At 43.8% G+C, this 8797-nt stretch overlaps 11 non-coding genes across 11 annotated transcripts; all 11 read left to right on the top strand.

Moving 5' to 3' along the window:
- Positions 1-121: 121 nt before the first annotated feature.
- trnai-uau (transfer RNA isoleucine (anticodon UAU)) lies at positions 122-215 on the top strand. The gene is made up of 2 exons: positions 122-159; positions 180-215. It is a non-coding gene; the product is annotated as a tRNA-Ile (tRNA).
- Positions 216-975: 760 nt separating this feature from the next.
- trnai-uau (transfer RNA isoleucine (anticodon UAU)) lies at positions 976-1069 on the top strand. Its single transcript has 2 exons — positions 976-1013; positions 1034-1069. It is a non-coding gene; the product is annotated as a tRNA-Ile (tRNA).
- A 751-nt stretch (positions 1070-1820) lies between these two features.
- trnai-uau (transfer RNA isoleucine (anticodon UAU)) lies at positions 1821-1914 on the top strand. The gene is made up of 2 exons: positions 1821-1858; positions 1879-1914. It is a non-coding gene; the product is annotated as a tRNA-Ile (tRNA).
- Positions 1915-2320: 406 nt separating this feature from the next.
- On the top strand, positions 2321-2414 carry trnai-uau (transfer RNA isoleucine (anticodon UAU)). The gene is made up of 2 exons: positions 2321-2358; positions 2379-2414. It is a non-coding gene; the product is annotated as a tRNA-Ile (tRNA).
- Positions 2415-2825: 411 nt separating this feature from the next.
- Positions 2826-2919, top strand: trnai-uau (transfer RNA isoleucine (anticodon UAU)). The gene is made up of 2 exons: positions 2826-2863; positions 2884-2919. It is a non-coding gene; the product is annotated as a tRNA-Ile (tRNA).
- Positions 2920-3330: 411 nt separating this feature from the next.
- On the top strand, positions 3331-3424 carry trnai-uau (transfer RNA isoleucine (anticodon UAU)). Its single transcript has 2 exons — positions 3331-3368; positions 3389-3424. It is a non-coding gene; the product is annotated as a tRNA-Ile (tRNA).
- A 920-nt stretch (positions 3425-4344) lies between these two features.
- trnai-uau (transfer RNA isoleucine (anticodon UAU)) lies at positions 4345-4437 on the top strand. Its single transcript has 2 exons — positions 4345-4381; positions 4402-4437. It is a non-coding gene; the product is annotated as a tRNA-Ile (tRNA).
- Positions 4438-5437: 1000 nt separating this feature from the next.
- trnai-uau (transfer RNA isoleucine (anticodon UAU)) lies at positions 5438-5532 on the top strand. Its single transcript has 2 exons — positions 5438-5476; positions 5498-5532. It is a non-coding gene; the product is annotated as a tRNA-Ile (tRNA).
- A 1064-nt stretch (positions 5533-6596) lies between these two features.
- trnai-uau (transfer RNA isoleucine (anticodon UAU)) lies at positions 6597-6690 on the top strand. The gene is made up of 2 exons: positions 6597-6634; positions 6655-6690. It is a non-coding gene; the product is annotated as a tRNA-Ile (tRNA).
- A 256-nt stretch (positions 6691-6946) lies between these two features.
- On the top strand, positions 6947-7040 carry trnai-uau (transfer RNA isoleucine (anticodon UAU)). The gene is made up of 2 exons: positions 6947-6984; positions 7005-7040. It is a non-coding gene; the product is annotated as a tRNA-Ile (tRNA).
- A 1375-nt stretch (positions 7041-8415) lies between these two features.
- trnai-uau (transfer RNA isoleucine (anticodon UAU)) lies at positions 8416-8509 on the top strand. Its single transcript has 2 exons — positions 8416-8453; positions 8474-8509. It is a non-coding gene; the product is annotated as a tRNA-Ile (tRNA).
- The last annotated feature ends 288 nt before the right edge of the window (positions 8510-8797 follow it).

Genomic DNA, 8797 nt, shown 5'->3' with positions numbered 1-8797 from the left:
TTAAGAGTCTCATGCTCGACCGACTGAGCTTGCTTGGTACCTCAACTGTAATTTTGAGCTGGTCAGAATATCGTACAACTCCGTTTGTGCAAAATATGGTGATCAATGAGAGTGCTATATAGCTCCTGTGGCGCAGTCGGTTAGCGCGTGGTACTTATACAACAGTATTCAGTGAAGCAATGCCGAGGTTGTGAGTTCGAGCCTCACCAGGAGCAACGTCGTTTCTTGAACCCTCTGACTGTCTGTTTCTTGTCCAGAAAAGGATAATTTATTCAATCTGTTTCATAATTAATTGGTATGTCTTTGAGATAACACTTCAGCGTGCAGGCACAGCTGTTCGCAAACTGAGATTAAGAGTCTCATGCTCGACCAATTGAGCTTGCTTGGTACCTCAACTGTAATTTTGAGCTGGTCAGAATATCGTACAACCCGTTTGTGCAAAATATGGTGATCAATGAGAGTGCTATATAGCTCCTGTGGCGCAGTTGGTTAGCAGGTAGGTACTTATAAAGCAGTATTCAGTGAAGCAATGCGAGGTTGTGAGTTTGAGCCTCACCATGAGCAAATTCTTCTCTTGAACCCTCTGACTGTCTGTTTCTTGTCCAGAAAAGTATCATTTATTCAATCTATTTCATAAGTAATTGGTTTTGTCTTTGAGATAACAGGTCAGAGAGCAGGCACAGTTACAATTCAAATGCATAGTCTTCTGCATTACCAGCTTTGCCTGACACATCAGCAATGCAGGGTGGCAAGCCTGCTGGAAAATCCAAGCGTTTGGCTGTTGTGCAAACTGAGTTGGTACTTCGGCAGAGAAAAATATCACCCCAATGTGTGGTTGCAACACACAACCCTGAGATTAAGAGTCTCATGCTCAACCGACTGAGCTTGCTTGGTACCTCAACTGTAATTTTGATGGTCAGAATTTCGTACAACTCCGTTTGTGCAAAATATGGTGATCAATGAGAGTGCTATATAGCTCCTGTGGCGTAGTCGGTTAGCGCGTGGTACTTATACAACAGTATTCAGTGAAGCAATGCCGAGGTTGTGATTTCGAGCCTCACCAGGAGCAAAGTCATTTCTTGAACCCTCTGACTGTCTATTCCTTGTCCAGAAAAGGATAATTTATTCAATCTGTTTCAAGAAGTAATTGGTATGTCTTTGAGATAACAGGTCAGCGTGCAGGCACAGCTGCGATTCAAATGCATAGTCTTCTGCATTACCAGCTTTGCCTGACACATCAGCAATGCAGGTGGCAAGACTGCTGGAAAATCAGCCCTTGGCTGTTCGCAAACTGAGTTGGTACGTCGGCAGAGAAAAATATCACCCAATGTGGGGGGTTGCAACCCACAACCCTGAGATTAAGAGTCGCTATGCTCAGACCGACTGAGCTTGCTTGGTACCTCAACTGTAATTTTGAGCTGGTCAGAATATCGTACAACTCCGTTTGTGCAAAAATGGTGATCAATGAGAGTGCTATATAGCTCCTGTGGCGCAGTCGGTTAGCGCGTTGTACTTATACAACAGTATTCAGTGAAGAATGCGAGTTGTGAGTTCGAGCCTGGAGCAAAGTCTTTTCTTGAACCTCTGACTGTCTATTTCTTGTCCAGAAAAGGATAATTTATTCAATCTGTTTCATAAGTAATTGTTATGTCTTTGAGATAACACTTCAGCGTGCACACAGCTGTTCGCAAACTGAGATTAAGAGTCTCATGCTCGACCAATTGATCTTGCTTGGTACCTCAGCTGTAATTTTGAGCTGGTCAGAATGTCGTACAAACTCCGTTTGTGCAAAATATGGTGATCAATGAGAGTGCTATATAGCTCCTGTGGCGCAGTTGGTTAGCGCGTGGTACTTATACAACAGTATTCAGTGAAGCAATGCCGAGGTTGTGAGTTTGAGCCTCACCAGGAGCAAAGTCTTTTCTTGAACCCTCTGACTGTCTATTCCTTGTCCAGAAAGGATAATTTATTCAATCTATTTCAGAAGTAATTGGTATGTCTTTGAGATAACAGGTCAGAGTGCAGGCACAGCTGCGATTCAAATGCATAGTCTTCTGCATTACCAGCTTTGCCTGACACATCAGCAATGCAGGGTGGCAAGCCTGCTGGGAAAATCAAGCGTTTGGCTGTTCGCAAACTGAGTTGGTACTCGGCAGAGAAAAATATCACCCAATGTGGGTTGCAACACACAACCCTGAGATTAAGAGTCTCATGCTCACCGACTGAGTTTGCTTGGTACCTCAACTGTAATTTTGAGCTGGTCAGAATATCGTACAACTCCGTTTGTGCAAAATATGGTGATCAATGAGAGTGCTATATAGCTCCTGTGGCGCAGTCGGTTAGCGCGTGGTACTTATACAACAGTATTCAGTGAAGCAATGCCGAGGTTGTGAGTTCGAGCCTCACCAGGAGCAAAGTCTTTTCTTGAACCCTCTGACTGTCTATTCCTTGTCCAGAAAAGGATAATTTATTCAATCTGTTTCAGAAGTAATTGGTATGTCTTTGAGATAACACTTCAGCGTGCAGGCACAGCTGCGATTCAAATGCATAGTCTTCTGCATTACCAGCTTTGCCTGACACATCAGCAATGCAGGGTGGCAAGCCTGCTGGAAAATCCAAGCGTTTGGCTGTTCGCAAACTGAGTTGGTACTTCGGCAGAGAAAAAATATCACTCAATGTGGGGTTGCAACCCACAACCCTGAGATTAAGAGTCTCATGCTCGACCGACTGAGCTTGCTTGGTACCTCAACTGTAATTTTGAGCTGGTCAGAATATCGTACAACTCCGTTTGTGCAAAAAATGGTGATGAATGAGAGTGCTATATAGCTCCTGTGGCGCAGTCGGTTAGCGCGTGGTACTTATACAACAGTATTCAGCGAAGCAATGCCGAGGTTGTGAGTTCGAGCCTCACCAGGAGCAAAGTCTTTTCTTGAACCCTCTGACTGTCTATTCCTTGTCCAGAAAAGGATAATTTATTCAATCTGTTTCAGAAGTAATTGGTATGTCTTTGAGATAACAGGTCAGCGTGCAGGCACAGCTGCGATTCAAATGCATAGTCTTCTGCATTACCAGCTTTGCCTGACACATCAGCAATGCAGGGTGGCAAGCCTGCTGGAAAATCCAAGCGTTTGGCTGTTCGCAAACTGAGTTGGTACTTCGGCAGAGAAAAAATATCACCCAATGTGGGGTTGCAACACACAACCCTGAGATTAAGAGTCTCATGCTCGACCAACTGAGCTTGCTTGGTACCTCAACTGTAATTTTGAGCTGGTCAGAATATCGTACAACTCCGTTTGTGCAAAATATGGTGATCAATGAAAGTGCTATATAGCTCCTGTGGCGCAGTCGGTTAGCGCGTGGTACTTATACAACAGTATTCAGCGAAGCAATGCCGAGGTTGTGAGTTCGAGCCTCACCAGGAGCAACGTCTTTTCTTGAACCCTCTGACTGTCTATTTCTTGTCCAGAAAAGGATAATTTATTCAATCTGTTTCATAATTAATTGGTATGTCTTTGAGATAACACTTCAGCGTGCAGGCACAGCTGTTCGCAAACTGAGATTAAAGTCTCATAGCTTGCTTGCACCTCAACTTAATAGCTGGTCAATCAGTTTGTGCAAAATATGGTGATCAATGAAGTGCTATATAGCTCCTGTGGCGCAGTTGGTTAGCTGGTTGCAGTATTCAGTGAAGCAATGCCGAGTTGTGAGTTTGAGCCTCACCAGAGCAAATTCTTCTCTTGAACCCTCTGACTGTCTGTTTCTTGTCCAGAAAAGGGTCATTTATTCAATCTATTTCATAAGTAATTGGTATGTCTTTGAGATAACAGGTCAGAGAGCGACCGATTCAAATGCATAGTCTTCTGCATTACCAGCTTTGCCTGACACATCAGCAATGCAGGGTGGCAAGCTGCTGGAAAATCCAAGCGTTTGGCTGTTCGCAAACTGAGTTGGTACTTCGGCAGAGAAAAAATATCACTCAATGTGGGGTTGCAACACAACCCTGAGATTAAGAGTCTCATGCTCGACTGACTGAGCTTGCTTGGTACCTCAACTGTTAGCTTGCTTATACAACAGTATTCAAAGCAATGTAATTTGAGTTGGTCAGGAGCAATGTCTTTTCTTGAACCTCTGACTGTCTGTTTCTTGTCCAGAAAAGGATAATTTATTCAATCTGTTTCATAATTAATTGGTATGTCTTTGAGATAACACTTCAGCGTGCAAGGCACAGCTGTTCGCAAACTGAGATTAAGAGTCTCATGCTCACCAATTGAGCTTGCTTGGTACTATACAGAATATCGTACAACTGTTTGTGCAAAATATGGTGATCAATGAGAGTGTTATATAGCTCCTGTGGCGCAGTTGGTTAGCGCGTGTACTTATAAAGCAGTATTCAGTGAAGCAATGCCGAGGTTGTGAGTTTGAGCCTCACCAGGAGCAAAGTCTTCTTGAACCCTCTGACTGTCTGTTTCTTGTCCAGAAAAGTATCATTTATTCAATCTATTTCATAAGTAATTGGTATGTCTTTGAGATAACAGGTCAGAGAGCAGGCACAGCTGCGATTCAAATGCATAGTCTTCTGCATTACCAGCTTTGCCTGACACATCAGCAATGCAGGGTGGCAAGCCTGCTGGAAAATCCAAGCGTTTGGCTGTTCGCAAACTGAGTTGGTACTTCGGCAGAGAAAAAATATCACTCAATGTGGGGTTGCAACCCACAACCCTGAGATTAAGAGTCTCATGCTCGACCGACTGAGCTTGCTTGGTACCTCAACTGTAATTTTGAGCTGGTCAGAATATCGAAACCCGTTTGCAAAAAATGGTAGTCAATGTATATAGCTCCTGTGGCGCAACTGGTACTTATAGCGTTTGTGCAAAAAATGGTGATGAATGATGAGTGCTATAACTGAGCTCCTGTGGCGCTTGGTACCTCAAATCGTCTGGTCAGAATATTGTGCAAAATATGTGGTGCTACTTATACAACAGTATTCAGCGAAGCAATGCCGAGGTTGTGAGTTGAGCCTCACCAGGAGCAAAGTTTTTTCTTGAACCCTCTGACTGTCTATTCCTTGTCCAGAAAAGGATAATTTATTCAATCTGTTTCAGAAGTAATTGGTATGTCTTTGAGATAACAGGTCAGAGTGCAGGCACAGCTGCGATTCAAATGCATAGTCTTCTGCATTACCAGCTTTGCCTGACACATCAGCAATGCAGGGTGGCAAGACTGCTGGAAAATCCAAGCGTTTGGCTGTTCGCAAACTGAGTTGGTACTTCGGCAGAGAAAAAATATCACTCAATGTGGGTTGCAACACACAACCCTGAGATTAAGAGTCCATGCTCGACCGACTGAGCTTGCTTGGTACCTCAACTGTAATTTTGAGCTGGTCAGAATATCGTACAACCCGTTTGTGCAAAATATGGTGATGAATGAGAGTGCTATAGCTCCTGTGGCGCAGTCCGGTTAGCGCGTGGTACTTATACAAGCAGTATTCAGTGAAACAATGCCGAGGTTGTGAGTTCGATTTCACCAGGAGCAAAAGCCTTTTCTTGAACCTCTGACTGTCTGTTTCTTGTCCAGAAAAGGATAATTTTATTCAATCTGTTCATAATTGGTATGTCTTTGAGATAACACTTAGCTGTAGGCACAGCTGTTCGCAAACTGAGATTAAGAGTCTATGTTCTGACCAATTGAGCTTTGCTTGGTACCAACTGTAATTTTGAGCTGGTCAGAATATCCTTAACCTGCTTGTGCAAAATATGGTGATCAATGAGAGTGCTATATAGCTCCTGTGGCGCAGTTGGTTAGCGCGGTACTTATAAAGCAGTATTCAGTGAAGCAATGCCGAGGTTGTGAGTTTGAGCCTCAATTAGGAGCAAAGTTCTTTTCTTGAACCTCTGACTGTCTATTCCTTGTCCAGAAAAGGATAATTTATTCAATCTGTTTCAGAAGTAATTGGTATGTCTTTGAGATAACAGGTCAGGAGTGCAGGCACAGCTGCGATTCCAAATGCATAGTCTTCCTGCATTACCAGCTTTGCCTGACGCAATGCAGGCAGCAAGCTCGCTGGATAATCCAAGCGTTTGCCGTTCGCAACCGAGTTGGTACTTCGGCAGAGAAAAATATCAGCCAATGTGGGCTGTCGTCAATCGAGATTAAGAGTCTCATGCTCGATCTAATTGAGTCGGCCGGCACCAAACTGTAATTTTGAGCTGGTCAGAATATCGTACAACTCGTCGCAATAACACAATGAGATAGATTCTCAGCAGTCGCTTTAGCCGCCAGTGAATACGCCAGTATTCAGTGAAGCAATGCCGAAGGAATGATAGTCTTCTGCATTACCAGCTTTGCCTGACACATCAGCAATGCAGAGTGGCAAGCCTGCTGGAAAATCCAAGCGTTTGGCTGTTCGCAAACTGAGTTGGTACTTCGGCAGAGAAAAAATACACCCAATGTGAGGTTGCAACACACAACCCTGAGATTAAGAGTCTCATGCTCGACCGACTGAGCTTGCTTGGTACCTCAACTGTAATTTTGAGCTGGTCAGAATATCGTACAACTCCGTTTGTGCAAAATATGGTGATCAATGAGAGTGCTATATAGCTCCTGTGGCGCAGTCGGTTAGCGCGTTGTACTTATACAACAGTATTCAGTGAAGCAATGCCGAGGTTGTGAGTTCGAGCCTCACCTGGAGCAACGTCTTTTCTTGAACCCTCTGACTGTCTGTTTCTTGTCCAGAAAAGGATAATTTATTCAATCTGTTTCATAATTAATTGGTATGTCTTTGAGATAACACTTCAGCGTGCAGGCACAGCTGTTCGCAAACTGAGATTAAGAGTCTCATGCTCGACCAATTGAGCTTGCTTGGTACCTCAACTGTAATTTTGAGCTGGTCAGAATATCGTACAACTCCGTTTGTGCAAAATATGGTGATCAATGAGAGTGCTATATAGCTCCTGTGGCGCAGTTGGTTAGCGCGTGGTACTTATAAAGCAGTATTCAGTGAAGCAATGCCGAGGTTGTGAGTTTGAGCCTCACCATGAGCAAATTCTTCTCTTGAACCCTCTGACTGTCTGTTTCTTGTCCAGAAAAGGATCATTTATTCAATCTATTTCATAAGTAATTGGTATGTCTTTGAGATAACAGGTCAGAGTGCAGGCACAGCTGCAATTCAAATGCATAGTCTTCTGCATTACCAGCTTTGCCTGACACATCAGCAATGCAGGGTGGCAAGCCTGCTGGAAAATCCAAGCGTTTGGCTGTTCGCAAACTGAGTTGGTACTTCGGCAGAGAAAAATATCACCCAATGTGGGGTTGCAACACACAACCCTGAGATTAAGAGTCTCATGCTCGACCGACTGAGCTTGCTTGGTACCAACCGTAATGATGGTTGAAATATCTGCGACCATGCAGCAAAATATGGTGATCAATGAGAGTGCTATATAGCTCCTGTGTATGCAGTTGGCGAGTGCGGCACTGCACAAATATCCAGTAAGTAATGCTTAAATGCAATTGAGTTTACCAGATAAGTCTTTCTTTTTGAACCTCTGACTGTCTATTCCTTGTCCAGAAAAGGATAATTTATTCAATCTGTTTCAGAAGTAATTGGTATGTCTTTGAGATAACACTTCAGCGTGCAGGCACAGCTGCGATTCAAATGCATAGTCTTCTGCATTACCAACACTGACACATCAGCAATGCAGATTAGCCATCACAGAAAATCAAAGCGTTTGTGTTGCCAAACTGAGTTGGTACTTGAGCAGAGAAAATATCACCAATATAGTTCACAACTTTACTTCTAGGAGTGCAAGTCTCATGCTCGACCGACTGAGCTTGCTTGGTACCTCAACTGTAATTTTGAGCTGGTCAGAATATCGTACAACTCCGTTTGTGCAAAATATGGTGATCAATGAGAGTGCTATATAGCTCCTGTGGCGCAGTCGGTTAGCGCGTGGTACTTATACAACAGTATTCAGCGAAGCAATGCCGAGGTTTTGAGTTCAAGCCTCACCAGAGCAAAGTCTTTTTCAACCCTCTGACTGTCTATTCCTTGTCCAGAAAAGGATAATTTATTCAATCTGTTTCAGAAGAAATTGGTATGTCTTTGAGATAACAGGTCAGAGTGCAGGCACAGCTGCGATTCAAATGCATAGTCTTCTGCATTACCAGCTTTGCCTGACACATCAGCAATGCAGGGTGGCAAGCCTGCTGAAAAAATCCAAGCGCTTGGCTGTTCAAACAAACTGAGTTGGCACTTCGGCAGAGAAAAATATCACCCAATGGGTTGCAACACACAACCCTGAGATTAAGAGTCTCATGCTCGACCGACTGAGCTTGCTTGGCACCAACTGTAATTTTGAGTTATTCAGAATATCGACAACTCGTTTATGCAAAAATGGTGATCAATGAGAGTGCTATATAGCTCCTGTGGCGCAGTCGGTTAGCGCGTGGTACTTATACAACAGTATTCAGTGAAGCAATGCTGAGGATGTGAGTTCGAGCCTCACCAGGAGCAACGTCTTTTCTTGAACCCTCTGACTGTCTATTCCTTGTCCAGAAAAGGATAATTTATTCAATCTGTTTCAGAAGTAATTGGTATGTCTTTGAGATAACAGGTCAGAGTGCAGGCACAGCTGCGATTCAAATGCATAGTCTTCTGCATTATCAGCTTTGCCTGACACATCAGCAATGCAGGGTGGCAAGCCTGCTGGAAAATCCAAGCGTTTGGCTGTTCGCAAACTGAGTTGGTACTTCGGCAGAGAAAAATATCACCCAATGTGGGGTTGCAACACACAACCCTGAG

Source organism: Oncorhynchus masou, unplaced genomic scaffold, assembly GCF_036934945.1.
Source record: "Oncorhynchus masou masou isolate Uvic2021 unplaced genomic scaffold, UVic_Omas_1.1 unplaced_scaffold_10651, whole genome shotgun sequence".
Classification (NCBI taxonomy): Eukaryota; Metazoa; Chordata; class Actinopteri; order Salmoniformes; family Salmonidae; genus Oncorhynchus; species Oncorhynchus masou.
This window is presented reverse-complemented; position numbering and strand designations above follow the sequence as displayed.